Below are 24,546 nucleotides of genomic sequence, written 5' to 3'. Positions count from 1 at the left end.
AAAACTGAAGACAACTAAATGGAAAGATATTCCATGCTCATGGACTGGAAGAATTATTATTGTTAAAATGCTCATATTACTCAAAACATTCAAATATTCCATGCAACCCCTATCAAGATCCCAATGCCACTGTTCTCAGAATAATCTTCAAATTTGTATGAAACCACGAAAAGACCCTGAATAGCTAAAGCAATTTTGAGAAAGAACAACAAAGCTAGAGGCATCAATCTATCTTATTTCAAATTATACAAAAGGTGCAAACAGAAATTCTAGAGCTGAAAAATATAAATACTAAACTAAAAATTCAGTAGAGGGATTCAATAGCAGACTTGATCAGGCAAACAAACTTGACAGGTCATTTTAAATTATCAAGTCAAAGAACAAAAAGAAAAAAGAATGAAGAAAAGTAAAGAGAGCCTAAGGGACTTAAGGGATGCCGTCAAAGGGACCAATATTCACATTATGGGAATCCCAGAAGAAAAGAGAGAAATGGGGTCAGAGAATTTATTTGGAGGAATTAGAGCCAAAAACTTCCTAAATCCGAGGAAAGAAATAGGCATACAGATTCCAAAAGCTCAAAGAACTCCAACTAGAATAAGTTCAAAGAGAACTACATCAAGACACATGATAATAAAATTGTCTAGGGGTGCCTGGGTGGCTCAGTCGGTTAAACGTCTGACTTCAACTCAGATCATGATCTCAAGGTTCATGAGTTCAAGCCCTGCATCAGGCTCTGTGCTGACAGCTCAGAGTCTGGGGCCCACTTCGGATTCTGTGTCTCCCTCTCTCTCTGCCTCTCCCCCATTCATGCTTGTGCTCTCTCTCTCTCTTATAAATAAACATTAAAAAAATTATCTAAAGTCAAGACAAAATCTTGAAAGCATCAAGAGAAAAAGTAATTCATCATATACAAAGGATATCAGAGTTTTCAGCAGAAACTTTGAAAGCAAGAAGTGGGATGATATATTCAAAATGCTCAGAGCCTGGAGCGGAAAAAAGTCAACCAAGAATACTTTATCTGGTAACACTGTCCTCCAAAAATGAGGGAGAAATTAAGAGCTTCCAAGATAAACTGCTGAGGGATTTCATTACCATTAGACCTGCTCTACAAGAAATGATAAAAGGAGTCCTTCAAGTTGAAATAAAAATGGTAAAGAGCAACACCAATCTGTATGAAAAGATAAGGCTGTTCAATAAACGTAAATAAATGAAAAAAAAAAACATAGTAACTTCTACAATTGTAATTTTGGTGCATATACTTATTTATTTATTTTAAAATATTTTATTTTTAAGTAATCGCTGCAACAAACATGGAGCGTCAATTCATGACTCCGAGATCAATGGTTGCATGCTCAAGGACTGAACCAACCAGGCACCCCTTGGTGCAAAAATTTAATTAACAAAAATAAAAACAGCAATAAATCTATAGCAATAGGTATACAGTAATGATCAGGTTATGATCTCACAGTTTGTGGGTTCCAGCCCTGCACAAGTCTTTCGTGCTGACAGCTTAGAGCCTGCTTGAGATTCTCTCTCTCCCTCTCTCTCTGCCCCTCCCCTGCTTGTGTGCTCTTTCAAAACAAACTTTAAGATAAACAAACTTTAAAACAAACAAACAAACCTTAAAAAATAGGCATACAGTATTTAAAGATGTAATGGTGACATCAATATCATCAGGTAATGGGGTAGAGCTGCAAAGGAGTAGAGTTTTTTTTTGCAGTTGAAGTCATTAGTTTAAAACAGACTACAACTCCAGGATATTTAATTGCAATGATAAACCACGAAGAAAATATGTATAGCATATATATATATAGCAGAAAAAAAAAGAAAATATGTATAGCATATATATATGGATATATGGTATATATGTATATATATACATATATATGTAAGAAACTACGTATAGCATATATATGTGTATATATATACATATATATATGTGTATATATATACATATATATATATATATATATATATATGTATATATGGAAAGGAGAAAGGAATCAAAGCATACCACTACAAAAAAAAAATCAAACAAAAGAAGGCAGTGAGAGAAGAAAGGAGGGACAATAAAGCTACAGACATACAGAAAACAAAGTGTCAATAGTAAGTCCTTCCCTATCAGTTATTAATTTAAATATAAATGTATTGGGGTGCCTGGGTGGCTCAGTCAGTTGAGCGTCCAACTTCAGCTCAGGTCAGGATCTCATGGTTCATGGGTTCAAGCCCCATATAGGGCTCTGTGCTGACAGCTCAGAGCCTGGAACCTGCTTTGGATTCTGTGTCTCCTTCTCTCTCTCTCTCTCTCTCTCTCTCTCTCTCTCTCTCTCTCTCTCTCAAAAATAAATAAATGTAAAAAAAATTAATATGAATGTATTAAACTCCTCAAACAAAACACACAGATTGAGTGAATGGATTTTAAAAATATATGATCCATCTATATGCTATCTATAGGAGACTTTAGACCTAAGGATACACATAGGCTAAGAGTGAAAAGGTGGAAAAAGATATTCTGTATGAATTAACCAAAAATAGAATAAGAGTGGCTATACTAAAGTCAGACAACGTTTAAATAAAAAACTGTTATAAAGGACAAAGAAGGAGAGGCGTCTGGGTGTCTCAGTTGATTGCACATCTGACTCTTGATTTCAGCTCAGGTCATGATCCCAGGATTGTGAGATTGAGCCCTGAGTTGGGCTCCACACTGAGCAGAGAACCTGATTCTCACTCTCACTCTGCCCCTCTCCCTGCTCTAAGAATAAAAAGACAAAAAAAAAAAAAAGATACAATATAATGAAAAAAGGGATCAATTTTACCAAGAAGCTCTATCAGTTATAAATATCTATGCACCACAGCTCCGGGCTCCTAAATACATGAGGCAAACTTTGATACAATAGGAGGGAGAAGGTTCCAGGGAAGATGGAAAAGTAGGAGAACCTTAGGCTCACCTCCTCCCACAGATACACCTAGATAATACCCACATCACTGCAAATAACCCCGAAAACAACCCAGAACAGACTCCACAGCTAAATGTAGAGAAGAGTCCACAATTGAAGAGGGGAAGAAGGGTTAAGATATGATAGGAACCAAAATGACCAGTGAGATTGTCCATGAGAGGAAGGACACCACAGGCATGGAAAAGGGAGAGGAACAGACCCCACACCAGGGACCCCAGGTATGGGGACCCACACTGGGAAAAGCAATCCCCCCAACATTTCCCTTTCAAAGCCAGAGCAGCTTAATTACCTGAATTTTTACTATCAGTGGGGCTTAACACTTGTAACTTTAAAAATCATCAGCTTTGCTCTGAGAGAGCAGGAGGGAGAGACAAAACAGTCCTCACCCTTAAAGAGACAGCATAACAAATGGCCCCACTGAGATACAGCATAGAAGCAGCAGTTTGAAAAATGTCTTGGGTATACCAAGAGATTTATTTCCCAATCTCAGAACAGGCAGGGATCCTTAGATTTCTCCAAGAACAGAAAAGCTGGCCAGTGCCATTTCCCCCTCTGCCCTCCAGTCTAGATACACTGACACCTGTGGGAAAGAGCAGGCACACTCTCCAGCTAGATTGCTAACAGCATGCCACTTCCCCATATTCTTCCATGGACTTGTCCCATCCAATCTGCCCTCAGAAGAAATCCGTCTAAAGCAGTGCCACAAATATGGCATTGTGCAAGCAAACCCAACAGTGGCCAGTAACACTCCAAAGTGACTCCTGCCCTAGGCAGAGGGGAAGATAACCACATACAACAGTTCAAGTCAGTCCCAGGAGTGGGCTCTGGCCAGATATCTGGTCTGACTGTAGGCCCCACCCACCAACATATCCTCTTAGGAGACAATGCAGGGAGAACACCCTGAGTTTGGAGTGACCACAGCTCTGGCAAACACCTGGTCTGACCCAACTCAAGCCCCAATCAGCCCCAGACTGACCCCTTAAAAATGGAGGGACCAGGGGCGCCTGGGTGGCGCAGTCGGTTAAGCGTCCGACTTCAGCCAGGTCACGATCTCGCGGTCCGTGAGTTCGAGCCCCGCGTCAGGCTCTGGGCTGATGGCTCAGAGCCTGGAGCCTGTTTCTGATTCTGTGTCTCCCTCTCTCTCTGCCCCTCCCCCGTTCATGCTCTGTCTCTCTCTGTCCCAAAAATAAATAAATGTTGAAAAAAAAAAAGATTAAAAAAAAAAATGGAGGGACCAAATCCTGCCAACAATAGACAAAGAGAGCCACTGCAAATGACTGAAATTAAGGCAAAAGTGGCTCAGCCACAACAATAGGGCACATGCAACACACACAGCAGACACTCTTGAAGTGCCAGGTTCTGGTGAACAGGGTACACTACACCGAAGGGCACTACAGGACCTCTTCTTCATAAGGGCACTACTTTCAAAAGCAGGAGATGTAGCTAACTTTCCTAACACATAGAAACGGACACAGGGAGTTAGGTAAAATGATGAGACAGAGGAAAATGTCCCAAATGAAAAAACAGGACAAAATCACAGCAAGAAAGCTAAACAAAATGGAGATAAGTAGTATGCCTGATAGAGAATTTAAAGCAATGGTCACAAAGATACTCACTAGACTTGGAAAAAGAGTGGAAGACCTCAGTGAGATCCTCAACACTGAGACTGAAAAGAAAAAAGAACCAGAGATGAAGAAATCAACAACCAAAATTAAACATACACTAGATGGAATACATAGTAAACTACAGGAAGCAGAAGAATGGATCAGTGACCTCAAGGACACAGTAATGGAAAGCAATCAAGCTGAACAGGAGAGAGAGAAAAAAATAAAAAATAAAAAATGAAAATAGACTTAGGTAACTCAGTGATACCACCAAGCATAATAATATTTACATTATAAGGATCCCAGAAGGAGAAGAAAAAGGGGGGCAGAAAATTTATTTGAAGAAATAATAGCTGCTAACTTTCTGAATCTTGGGAAGGAAACAGAAATTCAGATCTAGGAGACACAGAGAGTCCCCAAAATCAACCCAAGGAGGTCCACACCAAGACATATAGTAATTAAAATGGCAAAAAGTAGTGATAAAGACAGAATTTTAAAAGCAACAAGAGAAAAGAAGCCAGTTACACACAAGGGAAATCTCATAAGTGTATCAGCTGATATTTCAGCAGAAATTTTGGAGACCAGAAGGGAGTGGCATGGTATTTTCAATGCACTGAAAGGAAAAAAACCTGCAACCAAAAGTACTCTATCCAGCAAGGCTATCATTCAGACTAGAAGAGAGATAAAGAATTTCCTAAACAGGGGCACCTTTGTAGCTCATCCCGTTGAGTGTCTGACTCTTGATTTCGGCTCAGGTCATGATCTCATCATAGTCATGGGATCAAGCCCCTCATTCACCTTTGTGCCAATTATGGGGCCTGCTTATGATTCTCTCTCTCTCCTGCTCTCTCTGCTCGTCCCCTCCCCACCCCCCACTGTCTCTCAAAATAAATAAATAACATAAAAAATAATTCCTAAACAAAAGTTAAAGGAATTCATCACTAAGAAACCAGCCTTACAAGAATAGTCAAAGGGGGATTCTTTGAGTGAAAAGTAAAGACCATAAGCATAAGAAAAGTAGGCAAGGAAAAATTTCACAGGTACATATAAACATAATAAAAGTAGTAGATTAATTATGTATAAAACCAGTACACAGATTAAAGCACAAAAGCAGTAAATCAAGTATAATATAAAAATCAGTCAAGGATCACCTGGGTGGCTCAGGTGGTTAAGCATCCAACACTTGGGATCAAACCCCACATGAGGCTCTGCACTGAGCTGCTTAAAATTCTCTCTCCTCTCTCTGTTCCTCTCTCTGGTTTGTGTGCTCTCTTAAAAAAAAAAAAAAGTCAAGGGATTCACAAAATAAAAGGATTTAAAGTATGAGACCATATACCTAAAATGTGGAGCTAGCGGGGAAGTTAAAATTTAGTACTTTTAGAATGGGTTCAAACTTAAGTGACCATTAGCTTAATATAGACTGCTATATGCATAAGATGTTATATATAAACCTAATGGTAATCAAAAATCAAAAACCAGTAATATATATGCAAAAAATAAAGACCTAGGAATCCAAGCATATCAGTAAAAAAAAGCCACTGAACCACAAGAGAAGACAGCAAGACAAGAAGTATAAAACAACCATGAAACAAGTAATAAAATGGCAGTAAATAGATACCTATCAACAATTACTTTGAATGTAAATGAACTAAATGCTATAGTCAAAAGACACTGGGTAAATGAATGAAGAAAAAAGCAGGACCCATCTATATGCTGCCAACAAGAGACTCATTTCAGACCTAAAGACACATGCAGATTGAAAGTCAAGGGATGGAAAACATTGATCATGCAAATCGAAGTAAATAAGTCAATGTGGCAATATTTGCATCAGACAAAATATACTGTAAAGCAAAGACAAGAGACAAAGAAGGACGCTACATAATCATAAAGGGAACAATTCAACAAGAATATAAAACAACTGGAGCACCTGGGTGGCTCAGTCGGTTAAGTGTCCGACTTCAGCTCAGGTCATGATCTCATGGTCCGTGAGTTCAAGCCCCGTGTTGGGCTCTGTGCTGACAGTTCAGAGCCTGGAGCCTGCTTCAGATTCTGTGTCTCCCTCTCTCTCTGACCCTCTCCCATTCATGCTCTGCCTCTCTCTGTCTCTCAAAAATGAATAAACATTTAAAAAATTTTTAAAAAAAGAATACAAAACAATTGTAAATATTTATGCACCTAACATAACAGCACCCAAATACATAAAGCAGCTATTAACAAACATAAAGGAAGAAACTGATAGTAATAGAATAATAGTAGGGGACTTTAACACCTTACTTACATCAATGGATAGATCATCTGAACAGAAAATCAACAATGAAACAGTGGCTTTGAGTGACACATTGGACCAGATGGATCTAACAGATATATTCTGAACATTCCATCTAAAACAGCAGAATACACTTTTCTTTGAGGAGTACATGGGACATTCTGCAGAATAGATCATGTTAGGCCACAAAACAAGTCTCAATAAATTCAAAAAGACTGAAGTCATATCATTGCATCTTTTCTGACCACAACACTATGAAACTAGAAATCAACTTCAAGCAAAAATCTGGAAAGAACACAAATATATGGTGATTAAATAACATGCTACTAAACAATGAATGGGTCAATCAAGAAATCAAAGAGGAAAGTAAAAAAATACATGAAGACAAATGAAAACACAACAGTTCAAAATCTTTGGGATGTAGCAAAAGCTGTTCTAAGACGATAAATTATACCAATACAGGCCTACCTCAAGAAGCAAGAAAAAGCTCCAAAAAATAACCTAACCTTACACCTAAAAGAGCTAGAAAAGAAAAAACAAACAAACCCCAAACCCACTGGAAAGAAATAAATAATAATTATTAGAGCAGAAATAAGTGAAATAGAAATGAAAAAACATTAAACAATAGAACAGATCAATGAAACCAGTAGCTAGTTTTTCGAAAAGATCAACAAAATTGATCAACCATTAGCCAGACTCATCCCTCCCATCAAGAGAGAGAACTCACATAAAATCAGAAATAAAAGAGAAAGAACCAACACCTCAGAAATACAAATGATTATAATATTATGAAAAACTATATGCCAATAAATTGGATAACCTAAAAAAAATGGATAAATTCCTAGAAACATATAACCTCCCAAAAGTGAATCAGGAAAAAATAGAAATTTTGAACAGACTGATTACCAGCAATGAAATGGAATCAGTAATCAAAAATTCCCAACAAACAGAAGTCTAGGACCAGATGCCTTCACAGGAGAATTCTACACAAATATTTAAAGAAGAGTTAATAACTATTCTTTTCAAATTATCCCAAAAAATAGAAGAGGAAGGAAAGATTTCAAATTCATTCTATGAGGCCAGCATTACCCTAATACCAAGACCAGATAACAGCACTACAAAACAAGAAAACTACTAGCCAAAATCTGATAAGCATAAATGCAAAAATCCTCAACAAAATATTAGCAAACTGAATCCAAAACTACATTAAAGAAAATTATTCACCATGTTCAAGTGGGATTTATTCCCAGGATGCTAGTGTAGTTCAATATTTGCAAATCAATGTGATACATCACATCAACAAAAGAAAGGCTTAAAACCATATGATCATTTCAATAGATGCAGAAAAAAACATTTGACAAAGTACATCTATTCATGATAAAAAGTCTCAACAGAGTAAGTTTAGAGGTAACATTCCTCAACAAAATAAAGGCCATATGTGAAAAACCCATAGCTAATATCATACTCAATGGTTAAAAATGGAGAGCTTTTCCCCTAAGATCAAGAACAAGACAAGGATGTCCATTATCACTACTTTTATTCAACAGACCACTGGAAATCCCAGCTATAGCAATCAGACAACAAAAAGAAATAAAAGACACCTAAGTTGGTAAGGAAGACATAAAACGTTCACTACTTGCAGATGACATGATACTATATATAGAAAACCCTAAAGACTATACAAAAACTACTAGAACTGATAAATTCAGTAAAGTCACAGGATACAAAATTAATATACAGAAATCTGTTGCATTTATATACACTAATAATAAAGTAGCAGAAAGAGAAATTAAGAAAACAACCTCATTTATAATTGCACTAAAAATAATAAAATATCTAGGAATAAACTTAACCAAGGGGGTGAAAAACCTGTATTCTGAAAACTGTAAGACATTGATGAAAGAAATTGAAGATGACGCAAACAAATGGAAAGATATTTCCATTGCTCATGGATTGGAAGAACAAAAATTGTGAAAATGTCCATTCTACCCAAAGAAATCTACAGATTTAATGCAATCTCTATCAAAATACCAACAGCATTTTTCACAGAACTAGAACAAATAATCCTAAAATTTGTGTGGAACCATAAAAAACTCCAAATAGCCAAAGCAATCTTCAGAAAGAACAAAGCTGGAGGTATCACAATCAGTGATTTCAAGATATACTACAAAGCTGTAGTGATCAAAACAGTATGGTACTAGCATAAAAACAGACACATAGGTTAATGAAACAGAATAGAGAGCCCAATAATAAACCCACAATTATGTGGTCAATTAACCTATGACAAAAGAGGCAAGAATATACAGTGGAAAAAAGACAGTCTCTTCAACAAATGGTGCTGGGAAAACTGGACAACTACATGCAAAAGAATGAAACTGGACCACTCCTTTATACATACACAAAAGTAAACTCAAAATGTATTAAATACCTAATTGTGAGACCCAAAACCATAAAAATCCTAGAAGAGAACATAGATAAATCCTAGAAGAGAACACAGGCAGAAATTTCTCTGACATTGGCTTCAGTGTTCTATATAGAAGTTGTTTGTGACTTGTCAAACATTTCTGCCCAGAGCTGCACATACATGGGTTTATTTGGCTTGTATTCCATTTCTGGACTCAGGGTCAGAACTGGCCCTTCTGTCCTGACACTAAGAGGGATTACTCTGCCTCACCACCTTGAGTCAGACCAGTCTGGCTCCATGGACTGGATTGGAGAGGGAAGAGAAATATGCAGGTTTCCAGGCTCCTAACACTGTGTGATACCGTATGAGAAACAGAGAAAAAACAGCTTGCTCAGCACTGCAGTTAGGCAAACTTAATGAACAATCATAAATCATACATGGGTAATGTGTGTGTGTGTGTGTGTGTGTGTGTGTGTGTGTGTGTATGGCACTGGTGGAAATACTGGGTTGGAAGTGTCTCACCTGAGGGGAGGACGCTCTTCCCAGGACCCTCACTGGGACTCAAACCCACTGCTCACCATGAGGCTTCCCCAGGCAGGAGGCTGGATGCTGTGAGCACCCAATTTGATGTATTAAGACTTCTTTGTTCTCTACACTCTTTCCCTCTTTATGTTAACTATAATTGTTTAATTCCTTATATTCCCTTTCCCTTATAATTAATAAAGCTTTTCTCCACAAAACTAAGTGCGGCTATCATGAATTACTATTATTCAAAACAAGTAGCAACATTTTTCTAGATATGTCTCCTGAGGCAAGAGAAACAAGACCAAAAATAAACCACTGGAACTACATCAAAATAAAAAGATTTTGTAAGCAAAGGAAACAGCAAAACAAAAGAACCTACTGAATGGAGAAAATATTTGCAAATGACATATCTGATAAGGGGTTAGTATGCAAAATATATAGAGAATGTATACAACTCAAAACTGGAAAAAAAAAACAGTTTAAAAATGGGCAGAAGACACGAACAGACATTTCTCCAAAGAAGACATAACAAATGGCCAACAGACATGAAAAGATACTCAATATCACTCATCATCAGGGAAATGCGAATCAAAACTACAATGAGATATCACCACACACATGCCATAAAGGCTAAAAATCAAAAACACAAGAAACAACAAGGGTTGGCAAGGATGTAGAGAAAAAGGAACCCTCTTACACTGTAGTAGTAATGCAAACTGATATAGCCACTGTGGAAAACAGTATGGCAGTTCCTCAAAAATTAAAAATAGAATTACCATATGATCCAGTAATTCCACTACTAAGTATTTACCTAAACAATATGAGAACACTAATTTGAAAAGATCTATGCACCCCTATGTTTACAATAACCAAGATATGGAAGCAGCCCAAGTGCCTATCAATAGATGAATGGGTAAAGATGTGGCATATATGTATATATACATGCATGCATACAAATACACATACATACATGGAACATTACTCAGCATAAAAAAAGAATGAAATCTTGCCATTTGCCACAACACGGATGGATCTAGAGGGTATAATGTCAAGTGAAATAAGCCAGAGAAGGACAAAAACCATATGATTTCACTCATATGTGGAATTTAAGAAATAAACTAAATCAGAAAAAAAAAAAAACTTAAATATAGAGAACACACTGGTAGTTGCCAGAAGGGAGGTGGTGGGGAAATGTGTGAAACAGGTGGAGATGATTAAGAGTACACTTGTGATGAGCACTGAGTTATGTATAGAATTATTAAGTCACTATATTGTACTCCTGAAACTAATATAACACTGTACATTAATTACACTGGAATTTTTATTTTATTTTTTTTAAGTTTATTTATTTTTAGAGAGGAGACACGGTAGGGGCAGAGAGAGAGAGAGAGAGAGAGAGAGAGAATCCCAAGGAGGCCCTGCACTGTCAGCACAGAGCCTGATGCGGGGCTCAAACTCACAAACCAAGAGATCATGACCTGAGCTGAGGTCAGACTCTTAACCAAATGAGCCACCCAGGCCCCCCTATACTAGAATTTTTAAAAAAGGAATAGGAGAGAGAAATACACATCAACACAGCACTAGTTAAAGACTTCAATTCCACTCTTCCAATAATGCATAGAACAACCAGACAGAAGATCAACAGGCAAATGGAAGAATTGAATAACACTATAGAACAATTGGACCTACCAAAGATATAGAACACTCCACCCAACAAGAGCAGAATGTACATTCTTCTCAAGTACACATGGTACGTTCTCCATGATAGACCACACATTAGGTCACAAAACAAGATATGAAGTTACCTTTTCCTATCACAATGGAATGAAACTAGAAATCTATAGCACAAAACCAGAAAATCCAGAAATATGTGAAAATTAAATGATACACTCTTAAACAATCAGTGCATCAAAGAATTTACAAAAAAAAAAAATAGAGAATACCTTGAGACAAATGAAAAATAAAACACAATATACCAAAACATATGGGATATAGTGAAAGTAGTGCTAATAGGGAAGCATATCACTGTAAATGAGGACTATAAAAAAGCAGAAAAATCTCAAATTAACCTAAGGTAATATCTCAAGAAACTAGAAAAAGAAGAACCCAAACATGGAAGGAAGGAAATAAAAATTAGAGCAGAGATAAACTAAATAAAGAGAAAAACACTTAAAAAAAATCAATGAAACTAAGAGATTTTTTTTTTAATATTCATTTTTGAGAGAGACAGACAGACAGACAGACTGCAAGCAGGGGAGGGCAGGGAGAGAGGGAGACACAGAATCTGAAGCAGGCTCCAGGCTCTGAGCTGTCAGCACAGAGCCCGATGCGGGGCTTGAACTCACAAACCAGGATATCATGACCTGAGCTGAAGTCAGATGCTTGACTGACTGAACCACCCAGGTGCCCTGAAACTAAGAGACTGAAAACAATTTTTTTTAATGCTTATTTTTGAGAGAGAAACAAAGTGTGAGTGGGGGAGGGGCAGAGAGAGAGAGAGAGAGAGAGCAAGACAAAGAACCTGAAGCAGGCTCCAGGTTCCAAGCTGTCAGCACAGAGCCCAATGCGGGGCTCGAACTCACGAACCTTGAGACCATGCATGACTTGAGCCAAAGTAGGATGCATAACCGACTGAGCCACCAAGGCGTCCCTTGAAACTAAGATTTTTCAAAGAGCAATATAATTGACAGACCCTTGTCTAGATTAATTTTTTAAAAAGATTCAAAACTAAAATCATAAATAAAAGAGAAGAATTTATCACCAATACCACAGAAATAAAAGGCATTATGGAAAATTCTAGGGACAGTTATCCGCCAACAAATTGAATAACCTAGAATGGATAAAATCCTAGAAACATTCTTCTGCCAAGACTGAATCATGAGGTAACAGAAAATCTGAACAACTAGTGATGAGCAAGATTATTGAATCTGCTATCAAAGCTCACCAAGAGCAAAGGCTCACCAAGAAGGGAAGAGCCCTAGCCCATTAGGAGGCGTTGGTCTAGCTACAAAGGCCAGGGGAGCTGCCAAGCAGACGACCCAACCGTTTCTGAAGGCCTGTCTGGAATGCTGTCGGTTTGAGCTAAAGGTTTCACAGCAAACCAAAGCGCGTGTGAAGATAAGTGGTTGAGGGTCTATTTCCCCAAATGCCTGTTGACTCCAGGATTTCCATTTCCTCCACTCAGGTGGGGGTGGGGTGTCAGTCAACCAACAGTGTGGAACCCAATTATTGTGAAGCCTTAACCTGAAATGGTTCCGCTTGTCCCTGTAACTGTCCCCCCACCATCTTTTGGAGGTCTCCCTCATTTGGGAGCAGTTCCCTTAAGAATGCCTTGGCCCAGTTTCACAGCTTTCTAGCCACCTTCATTTGTTTCATTCTGATATCCCATCTTGAGCTGAGTTCTCCTTTCTCTTCTCTTCCTTCCCAGAGTGTGTTTGGTAGAGGCGGGGGGGGGGGGCGAGGGGGGGGATCTTCCAGTCCACTGTGCACTAGTTCTTCCCCAAGTCCCCTCTAGTGTGGGGTGGAAACTACTCTCTGAGACCAACTCCTAGGCAGGCAGGCCTTTGCCATCTTGCTTCTTGACTTTTAGGAACTAGGGCCCCCTCCCCAGGCAGCTGTCACCGGACATTCTCTCTCTGCTGTTCAGGTGGCAGAGGGAACCCCAGCAAGCCTGCTGACTGATCATATGGGCAGCGTGTGCGGTGCCAATGCCAGGCTCCCTCCAGGCAGGCACCCCGCTCTGCTGAGTGGGGACACACCCAAGAAGGGACGAGTTTCTTCAGAAGGACTGGCTGCCACTCCTCCCCAGCTCAGTGTTCAGACACAGGCTCGGGAGCTGAACATGGGACAGGTCTGAAGGCAGAACGGGCTGGGTCAGAAACTACTGCTTCCCTATAAGCCTGTGTGGAGGGGCTGGCCCACCTCAGCCCCTGCCTCAAAGGCCAGGGAGAATCTTCACCTTCTGTCTTCAGCTTTGGGCCTTTGTCACTTTTCAGGACAGCAGGAGACATTGCACTCCCTGTCCTGTGGGAGGACAGGAGAGGGACATTGCTCCTAACTATGGCATTTGAATGGCCAAAGTAAGGGTGCCGACCGTGAAAGGAGACACAGGCACTATGGAAAGAGCACAGGCTTCAAGTCAGTCACTGGTTCAAACCCCAGGTGGGCCATGTATCAGTCGGGGGATCTTTAGCAAGTAACTTGTCTGTGCCTCAGTCTGGTCATCTCTAAAATGCCTTCCTCAGGGCACCCGGTTAAGTGGCTCAGTCGGTTAAGTGTCCAACTTCCCACTTCCGCTCAGGTCATGATCTCAGGGTTGGGTTCCAGAGTTCAAGCCACACATCAGGCACCCTGTTGTCAGTGCAGAGCCCGCTTCAGATCCTCAGTTCCCTCTTTCTGCCCCTTCCCCCACTAAATGCATGCATGCATACATACATACATACATACATAAAATGGCTTCCTCACTGGGGAGTTATAACATCTTGCCAGCACTAACAAATGACCTTTCCCTTCCTCGGTTAGCATTTGCTTCTGCTGGGACAGGGGCCAGTGGTGGGAGCAGCTGCACCTGGCTGTGTGCCAGACCAGACCAAGGATCCCCTGCAGCTGGACAGCCCACAGAGGATCCCGTTCAGAAAAGTGCCAATCTGGTCCTCCTTAACCAACGCATGGCTTGATTCAACTCCAGCCAAGAAACACATACAACTGCAAAAAGTGTAAAGAAACCTGTTAGTGTTTACTCTTCCGCACTCCCATTTTTACTCAGCTCAGCCCGCCCCTCAGTGTGCAACCTTCCAGGGGAGGCTGTTTCACAGGCCACTTTAGGGATAAAAAGAGGACTTGAAACAGAGAACTGAAAGAGAGAAAAGTCTCAGTCAATCTTTCTCATGATTGCAGGCTCAACACTCCTACACACATTAACAAAGAGAATTCAACATTAGATTAAAAGGACAATTACTTCAACAAGTTGGGATTGTCTCAAAATGTAACTAAGGTTTAACAAAATATCTATGCATAAATTCTATCAGTAAATGTTTGCTAAAACACTACTAGTAAGACTTGTTGCAAAAACATGTGTTTAACATGTTATTTTTAAAGTACTCTTGTACTGGGGTGCCTGGGTGGCTCAGTAGGTTAAGCGTCCAACTCTTGATTTTGGCTCAAGTCATGAGATCAAGTCCTGTGCTCTGCACTGAGTATGGAGCCTGCTTGGGATTGTCTGTCCCTCTTTCTGGGTCCCTCTCTCTCTGCCCCTCCCCTGCTAGTGTGCTCTTTCCCTCTCAAAATAAATAAGTAAACATTAAAAAATGGCCTTAAAAAAACAAAGTACTCTTGTACTTTAACTTATGTTATTCTAAACCAAAAGCCAATATTATATTTGATGATAAAATTCTAGAGACTCTGTTATTTAAATCGAACAAAACAAGGATGCCTGTTATCACCATTAGCACTATACTAGTGTTCCGGAAGCTCTGGGCAATGCATCAGGACATGAAACAGAAAGGAGGCAAAAAAAAATATCATCAAGAACAACAATTTGTTCTCATTATTTGCAGATGATTGTCATTTACTCGTTCATTAATTCACCAAATATACATTAAGAGCCTCCTCCACATCCACTCCATTAAGGACTCAGAATGCCAAACTTCCTGTCCCCACATAGCTGACATGAGGAGAGACCTCGAAACAAAACAAACAATGCGCCTTGAAGAAAACTCATGCAGCTAATGAAATAACAGAGGGGAGGGAGCCATTCTGTATCAGGTCAGCCTACCAGAGGAAGGACTATTTGACCACAGCCTGAAAGGTACAAAAGAGTAAGCTGTGGGGCAATTGGTCTGTTTTCCAGGTCAGGGAGCAGCGAGGGCAAGGCTCTGGCATAGGGACAAGGTTAGAAAGCTGGAAGATTAGACAGCAATGTGCTCAAGCAATAGCTAGGAGAAGGGAAAGGGCTCAAGACAGGGCCAAGTAGCAGGCAACCAGAGGACTAATTGTTGTAGGCAGCATAATGGCCCCCAAAGATGGCCATGTCCTAAACCTCGGAATTTGTGATTATGTTAGGTTACTTGGCAAAGGAGAATCAAGTTTGCAGATGGAAATAAGGTTGCTAATCAACTGACGTGGAGATGGGGAAATTATCCTGGATTATCTGAGTGGTCCCAGTGCAATCACAAGTGTCCCTAAATGTTAAAAAGGGAGGCAGAAGAGTCAGTGCCAGAGTCATGTGTGATATAACAAAGACTCAACTGGCCATTGCTGACTTTGAAGATGGAAGGGGGCCATGAGCCAAGGAATGCAAGAAGTCCCTAGAAGTTAGATAGTGTGAAAACATGGATTATTTCCTAAAATCTCCAGGAAGGAACATAGCCCTACTTCAATTACCTTAAAAATTTTTTTTTATTATCTTGACTTTAGGCCAATGAAACTCATCTTAGACTTCTGATCTCCAGCATTGTATGATAATATACTTGTGTTTTTAAGCTACTAGTTTGTGTTCATTTGTAACAGCAATAATAAGAAACTAATGCAGTGGTGGATTACATTGATTTATTTTCAAATAATGAAATACCATTGCATCCCTGGAATAAACCCATTTGGTGTATAATTCTTTTATAGTGCATCTATATTTATGAGGGATTCTTTTTTGTGCTATCACTGTGCAGTCCGATAGGTTAATTCTGAAGTGTTCCCTAGAAGAGATTTATACAATTTAGAAGTCTTCGGATGTTTAGAATTCTCCAGCTAAGCCATTTGACCTGGAAATTTCTTTTACAGGATTTTAAACTGCAGCTTCAGTATCTCGAAGGTTATAGGGCTAAATTATTTTAGATTAGATGAATTTGATAGTTTGTACTTTTCAAGGAATTGGTTCACTTCATCTAAGATGTTGAATTATTGTGCATTGAGTCGTGTGTAGGACTCCTTTATTATCCTTGTGCAGGGTCTGTCGTGATATCCCCCGTTTCACTCCTGATACCGATCATTTCTCTTCTCCATTTTAAAAATTTGTCAGTCCTGCTAGAAGTTTGTCAATATTATTGATCTTTTCAAAGAATCTCTTTTGGTTTCGTTGATTATTTTCTATTATTTTTCTGCTTTGAATTCCTTAGATTTCTGCCCTGATTTTGATTATTTCCTTTATTCTGCTTGCTTTCTGCTTATTTTGGTCCAGTTTTTCAAGATGGGAGCTTGTGCTTTTGGTCTAAAACATTGTTTCTTTGTTATGAAAGTATTTAGTGCTATAAATCTCCCTCTAAGCACTTCCTCAGCTGTGTCTCACATTTTGATATGTTGTATTTTCACTGTCATTCAGTTCATTCAGTTAACATTCATGTTCATCTTTTTAATTGCCCTTGAGACTTCCTCTTTGACATGTGTATTATTTAGAAGAGTGTTGTTCAGTTTCCAAGTGTTTAGAAATTGTCCTCTTTTTTTCTATTTATTTCTAATTTGAATTAATTATAGTTAAAGAACACCATCTGTATTATTTACATTTTTAAAAATTTGTTGAGATTTACTTCATGACATTTGGTAAATGTTCCATGGGCACTTGAAAAAAAATGTGTAATCTGCTCTTGTTGGGTAGAATGTTTTGTAAATTCAATTAGATTCCATTGGTTGAGAATTAGGATGATGAATTCTTCTATATCCTTGTTAATTTTCTAATTTTCTATCAGTGTTGAGAAAGGGATGTTGAAGTTTCCAAATTTATTTGTGGATCTATTTCTCCTTTCAGTTCTATCAGTCTTTCCTTCAGATTTTGCAGTGCTGGTGTTTAGAGCATCCATACACATGTAAGATTGCTATATCTTCTTAAGGGATTGACCTTTTTATCATTAGTAATGTTCCTTTCCATCTCTTTTCATTTTCTTTGCCCTGAAGTCTTCTTTGTCTGAGAATATAACCACACCTGCTTTGGTTTTTGCATATGTCTTTCCCCATCTTTTAATTTTCAACCTACCTAAATTGTCATATTAGAAGTGAGTTTCTTATAGATAGTGTACAGTTGAGACATTTTAAAATTCAGCTTGCCAATCTTTTAATTGGTATATTTAGACCACTTACATTTAATGTGATTATTGATGTGAGGATCAAGTCTACCACTTTTTTAAATGTTTGTTTTGCTTTTAACTTCTTAGTTCTCATTTTCTTACTTTCCTGTGGGTATTATTTATTATTTTATTGCTTTAGGATAAGACTTTAGAGCAATTTTAGGTTCACAAAACATATATATAAAGTACAGAGATTTCCCATATACTTTCCACACCCACACATGCATAGCCTCCCCCATTATTAACATCATTCACCAAAGTGGTACATTTGTTATCAAGGATGAAACTACATTGCCAAATTATAATCACTCAATGTCCATAGGCTACCTTAGGGTTCACTCTTGGTCTTGTACATTCTATCGGCTTGGAGATATGTATAATGACATATATACATCATAATGTCATACAGAGTATTTTCATTGTCCTAAAAATCCTCTGTGCTCTGCCTATTTATCCCACCTCTAACTCCTGGCAACTACTAATCTTTTTATTATCTCTATAGTTTTTATTTTCCAGAAAGTCATATAGTTGAAATCAGGTCATATGTAGGTTTTTCAAATTGGCTTTTTTTCCCACTTAGTAATATACATTTAAGGTTACCCCATGTCTTTTCATAGCTTGATAATGCATTTCTTTTTAGTGCTAAATAATATTCCATTGTCTGTGTGTACCACAGTTTATGTATCCATTCAAATGGACATCTTAGGGAAAAAAAACAATAAATGGATGTCTTAGTTGCTTAGTTGCTTCTAAGTCTAGGTGTTACAAATAAGTCTTCTATAAACTTTCATGTGTGGGCTTTTGTGTGGACATAAGTTTTCTACATTTTTGGGTGAACACCAAGGAGTACAATTACTGTATTCTGTGTAAAAGGAGGTTTAATTTTGTAAGAAATTGCCAACTGTCTTCCAAAGTAAGGATACCATTTTGCATCCCCACCAGCAATATATGAGAGCTCCTGTTGTTCCAAATTCTTGTCAGCATTTGGTGTTGCTGGTGTTCCAAATTTTGGCCATTCTAATAGGTATGTAGTGGTATCTCATTTTAACTTGCATTTCCATGATGACATATGATGTGCAACATGTTTTCATATGCTTATTTGCCATCTGTTTATCTTCTTTGGTGAGGTGTCAAAGTCTATGGTCCATTTTTTTAATTGGTTGTTTTTTATTGTTGAGTTTTAAGAGTTCTTTGTATATTTTGGGTAACAGTCCTTCATCAGGTATGTCTTTTGCAAATATTTTCTCCCAGTCTGGTCTTGTCCTCTCATTCTCTCAATAGTCTTTTAGAAAAGCAGAAGCTTTTTAACTTTAATAAAGTTCAGCGTATCAGTTATTTCTTTCATGGATTGAGCCTTTGTTTTTATTCTATTCATTTATTTATTTACTTATTTATGTGAGAGGAAGAAAGAGGGATTGAGTAGGGGAGAGTGAGAGAAAGAATTTTAAGCAGGCTCCACTCTCAGCACAGAGCCCAGTGCAGAGCTCTATCCCATGAACCCAGGATCATGACCTGAGCTGAAATCAAGAGTCGGACACTCAACTGACTGAGCCAGCCAGGTGCCCCAAAGCCTTTGTTGTTCTATCTAAAAAAGCAGCACTATACCCAAGATCATATAGGTGTTCTCTTATGTAGTTGTCTAGGATTTACAGTTTTGCATTTTACATTTAGATCTATCATCCATTTTGAGTTAATTTTTGTGAGGGGGTATAAGGCTCTTTTTTTTTTTTTTTTTTTTTTTTTTTGGTATGGAGAGGTGTTGTTCCAGCACCATTTGTTAAAGAGACTATCTTTGCACCACTGTATTGCCTTTGCTCCTTTGTCAAGACTATATTTGTGGGGGTCTTCTGGGGACCTTTTGATTCTGTTCTATTGATCTATAGATGTCTATCTTTTCACCAATATCACACTGTCTTTATTTCTGTAGTTTTATTAAGTCTTCAAGTCAGATACCATCAGTCTTCCAATATTGTCTTTCTTCAATACTGTGTTGACTATTTTTGGTCCTTTGCCTCTCCATACAAACTTTAGAGTCAGTCTATTGAGATCTATAAAGTAACTTGCTAATTTACCCTGAGGATATGCCCTGTTAAGAAGAACAGAGTGCTCTGGCATATTTCAAAATTGTTCCTTTTCCCTACCCCATGCCTGATGCCCTGTGGTGGTGTTTTTTCCTTGATATTTAATTGTGAGAATCTGGTCAAGCTCCTGGAGGTAAATTTCACTATCTTGTGGAGGCTCTCCTATAACTGGGTCCCCCTTTGAGTTTTTCTCTCAGACTTGTCCACACTGAGCCTCTAGCAATTACAGCTTAGATTTTTTGAGCTGGCACCTGGCACTGGTTTCTAATCATGAGTCTCTGCTCCTCTGGTGAGCTGCGACTCTATTTGCCTGTTTGACTCTCCAATCTCAGGGCAGTAGTTTGCTCTATGTCCTCCCCTTTCTTATGGATCCAAGAAGAGTTGTAGGTTTTTTAGTCTGTTCGGCTTTTTACTTGTTGTTAGAATGGAGTAGTGACTTCCAAACTCCATACATGTGGAACTGGAAATCAGAAGTCCTTCCTATAGATTTTAGACTTCCATTTGGATTTTCCTTATAGTTTTTATTTTCTTTTACTTTTTTTTTTAAAGCTTATTTATTTATTTTGAGAGAGAGAACATGAGCAAGGGAGGGAGAGAATCCCAAGCAGGCTCCAAGCTGTCAGCACAGAGCCTGACACGGGGCTCGATCTCACTAACTGTGAGATCATGACCTGAGCTCATATCAAGAGTGGGACACTGGGGTGCCCGGGTGGCTCAGTTGGTTGGGTGACTGACTCTTGATTTCGGCTCAGGTCATGATCTCATGGTTCATGAGCTGGAACCCTGCATCAGGCTCTGCACTGGCAGCATGGAGCCTGTTTGGGATTCTCTCTCCTCCTCTCTCTCTGCCCCTCCCCCCAATCATGTTGTCTCTGTCTCTCAAAACAGACAATACACACGTGTCCTCAATATACTCATGAGATTTTTGTATCAGAAGTAGTTGTCATATTACAGTTGACCCTTGAACAATGCAACCTCTTGTGGGGTGCCAACCCCTTGTACAGTTGAAAAGTCTGCATAAAACTTTTGACTCCCCCAAAACTGAACTGCTAATAGCCTACTGCTGACTGGAAGCCTTACTAACAACCAGGAGCTTTACTGACAACATCAAGAGTCAATTAACACATATTTTGTATGTTACATGTATTCCTATAACAAAGCATACTAGAGAAAAGAAAATATTGAGAAAATCACATGGAAGAGAAAATAGATTTACAGTACTGTATGTATACTTATGAAAAGAAATGATGTTTAGGGAGCCAGGACAGGAGCTGCGGGCCTGGCGCAGGGATGGGGATGTTCAGCAGCCTGGTGGCCACAGCTTAGGAGCAGCAGCAGCTGCCAGGCAGGACTTCGGAGGGCAAGAGCAGCCTGCAAGTACTGTACAGCTGCCCCATTTGCCTGGGGGGGTACCACCAGCCCATGGCCATCAGCAGCTGTGACCACATGTGAGTATGCCAGCCTCCAGGAGGTGACAGGGCAGGGCCCCACCAGGGGGGAGACCCACCACCAAGAGTCTATTCCTGGCCAGGAGGGTCCCAGGCCCTCCAGCTATCCCTGCACAGCCCCAAAGCTGGGGGCAGAGGACCGGGAGCCTGGGTGCTGGGGCCACCAGCTGTCCTTGCTCTCTGATATGTTCCTATACTTTAGCTCCAACTTCTGCCTGCCAGCCCTGCTCGGATACTCAGAGGGCAGCAGGTAAGACTTTTGTGCTTGTTGCCTTAGATTCATTCTTGTGGAGACTGGGCTGGGCAGTTGTAAATCAATGCCATGTGGCTTTTACTGTCAACTCAAGAAAAATAAAAAAGGTAATAGTCCACCTGTAAATGGACCCACGCAGTTCAATCCCATCTAGTACCTGTATTTACCTTACTTACATGCTTCTCCTGTGTCCCTGAAATGATGCAATGAAAGCTAGGTCAAATGCAAAGACACAGTCTATATTTTAAGCGATGAACACAGAACTTAGGCCATTTATGTACAAGAGAAAGCGGCCTCCTTCTCCCTTTTTCAGAGAGTCTCCTTGGAAATGTCTTACTCTAACCCTTTGAAATAAAACCTCCAGAGTCCAAATAAAGCTCAACGGTCAGCTTTTAAAATGTACAAATGTCTGTGTGTCCTTGGTTTCATTCCTTTTGAAATTTCAAAAGCCGTTACCTAGGAAGATAATGTTGTAACCTAGGTGTCCATCCTAGAACATAATCTTTTTTTTTCTCTTGGAGAGATAAGAAAAGGCTACTGGATGGGAATAGTTAGCTCTGCCATCAGGGAAACAAATGATTGCAGATCTAATCCTAATGATATGTGCAAAGTAACATGTTTTGGGAGGTGGGGAGCGAAAAAAAATCCTCTGTTGAATATTAATTTCTAATCTCTGGAGTCTGAGGCTCTGATAGGAACACTGAGAAATCAAGGGGAGACTTATTTTCCCTTATTTCCCTTATTTCTCTTTCCTGCCTTTTACCCTTCCCCATTTACATTACAATTGTCTTAGCTGGTCCACAACGAGGACCACATCAGAAAATGCAGTAATTTTTGTTTCAACCAAACATAATTTAGAAAAGTCAAGGGAAAAAAAAAAGAAAATCTATTATATATTTACTCCTTTTCTGTCCTTCTTGCTGAGGTTCTAAGATTCTTTCGTGTTTTGGTAATGGCTCACCTACATCCAATTCATGCATTTCAAGTGTACGACTCACTATTTTTCACATATTCGCAGAGGTGTGCCACCATCACAGTCATCAGTTTTAGAACATTTTCATCACCCCAAAAAGAAACCCCATACTCTTTAGCTCTCACCCTCCACATTGTGGGCAACCACAAAACTACTTTCTCTCTGGGCAGATTTGCCTATTTTGGAGATTTCATATAAATGGAATCTTGAAATATATAATGTTTTCTGACTGGCTTCTTTCGCTTAGCATAATATTTTCTAGGTTCATCCCTGTTGTAGCACGTGTCAGTACTTCATTCCTTTATATTCCCAGGCAATATTAATAATATTCCATCGGGTGGATATACCATATTCGATTTACCTATTCATCAGTTAATGGACATTTGGGTTGTTTCCACTTTTCGGCTATTACGAGCAATGCTGCCAGCAACATTTACGTACAAATTTCTGTGGGAAGTAGGCTTTCATTTTTCTTGGGGACAGGACTATGTGTGAAACTGCTGGCTCACACGGTAACTCGAGGTTTAAATCTTTAAGGACATGCCTAAAGGTCTTCCAAAGCAGCAGTACCATTCTACATTCCCACCAGCACTATGAGGGCTCCCATTTCCGCACATCCTCACCAACACCTGTTATTGTCCGTCTTTTCCATAATAACCATCCTAGTGAGTGTGGAGTAGATCTCATTGTGGCTTGGCTTTGCATTTTTCTGGTGACCAATGGTGCGCGCGTTCTTTAGCTCTGGTTATTGGTCATTGTTTTATCTTCTTTGGAGAATATCTATGCAGATACTCTGCCCATTCTTAACTTTTTTTCCCCCAAATGACTGACTTGGTAGAGTTCTTTATTATAGATGCAAGACCCTTATCATATACGTGATTTGAGAAACCCTTCTCCATTATGTGGGCTATCTTTTCACTTTATGGCATTTTTTGAAGTACAAATGTTTAAAATTTTTACGAGATCCAAATTATCCATTTTTTCTTTGGTTCTTGTGCTTAGGGTGTTCTGTTTAAGGAAGCACTGCCAAATCCAAGGTCACAAAGGTGTGCTCCCATGTTTTCTTCTAAGAGTTTTATAGTTTCAGCTGTCACATTTAGGTCTTCTATCTTTCTTAATGTTTGTGTATAATATGTTAAGGGTTAAGATTCCTTCTTTTATCATTTCCTTTGTTAAGAATTTCCTTTAGCCATTCTTTCAAAATAGCTCTACTGGCAATGACTGTTTTAGTTTTACTTTTTTTTTTAAAGTTTATATGTAGTTTAAGTATATATAGAGAGAACAAGAACCAGTAGGGGAGGGGCAGAGAGAGATGGGGACAGAGGATCCAAAGCAGGCTCTGCGCTGACAGCAGAGTGCCCAATGCGGGGCTCGAACTCACTGTGAGATCATGAACTGAGCCAAAGACGGACCCTTAACCAACTGAGCCACCCAGATGCCTCTGTTTTAGTTTTTCTTCATTTGAGAAGGTCTTGATTTGCCCTCCATTCCTCAAGGACATTTTCATGGAATATAAAATTGTGCATTGACAGACCTTTTCTTTCAGCTCTTGAAAAATGTTGTACCACTTCCTCTGGTTTTTATAATTTCTTATGAGGAATCTACCATAATTTGGATTATTTTTCCTTTACAGGTAAGATGTCATTTTTCTTATTGCTAAGATATTTTTTGTCTTTCCTTTGCAGAATTTTTATCCTGTATCTCAGTGTGGCTTTCTTGGGCTGATCCTGTTGGGGATTTGTTCAGCTTCTTGAGTCTGTTGGCTTGTAACTTTTGTCAAATTTGGGACATTTTCAGCCATTATTTTTTTGAACACTTTCTCAGCCGCACACTTTTCTTCTCATCTCCTTCTGAGGCTTCAGTAATACAAATATTAAATCCCACCACTCCCTGTGGCTCTGTTTGTTTTTTTTTTTTAAACTGTTTCTTCTCTATAGCTCAGATTGGGTAATTTTCTATTTTTTTATTGCTTATATGGTTTTTA

At 39.1% G+C, this 24,546-nt stretch overlaps 1 long non-coding RNA gene across 1 annotated transcript in view; it reads right to left on the bottom strand.

Annotated features, from left to right (window-relative positions):
• The window catches only part of LOC124517654 (uncharacterized), a 39,558-nt gene that overhangs the window by 14,159 nt on the left and 853 nt on the right, over window positions 1-24,546 (bottom strand). The window lies entirely within an intron of this gene.

This window comes from Lynx rufus, unplaced genomic scaffold, assembly GCF_022079265.1.
Source record: "Lynx rufus isolate CCGP_SWC_20201006 ecotype Redwood Valley unplaced genomic scaffold, mLynRuf1.p SCAF_22, whole genome shotgun sequence".
NCBI classification, from domain to species: domain Eukaryota; kingdom Metazoa; phylum Chordata; class Mammalia; order Carnivora; family Felidae; genus Lynx; species Lynx rufus.
Note: the sequence above shows the minus strand (reverse complement) of the source record. Positions and strands in the feature narration are given on the sequence as shown.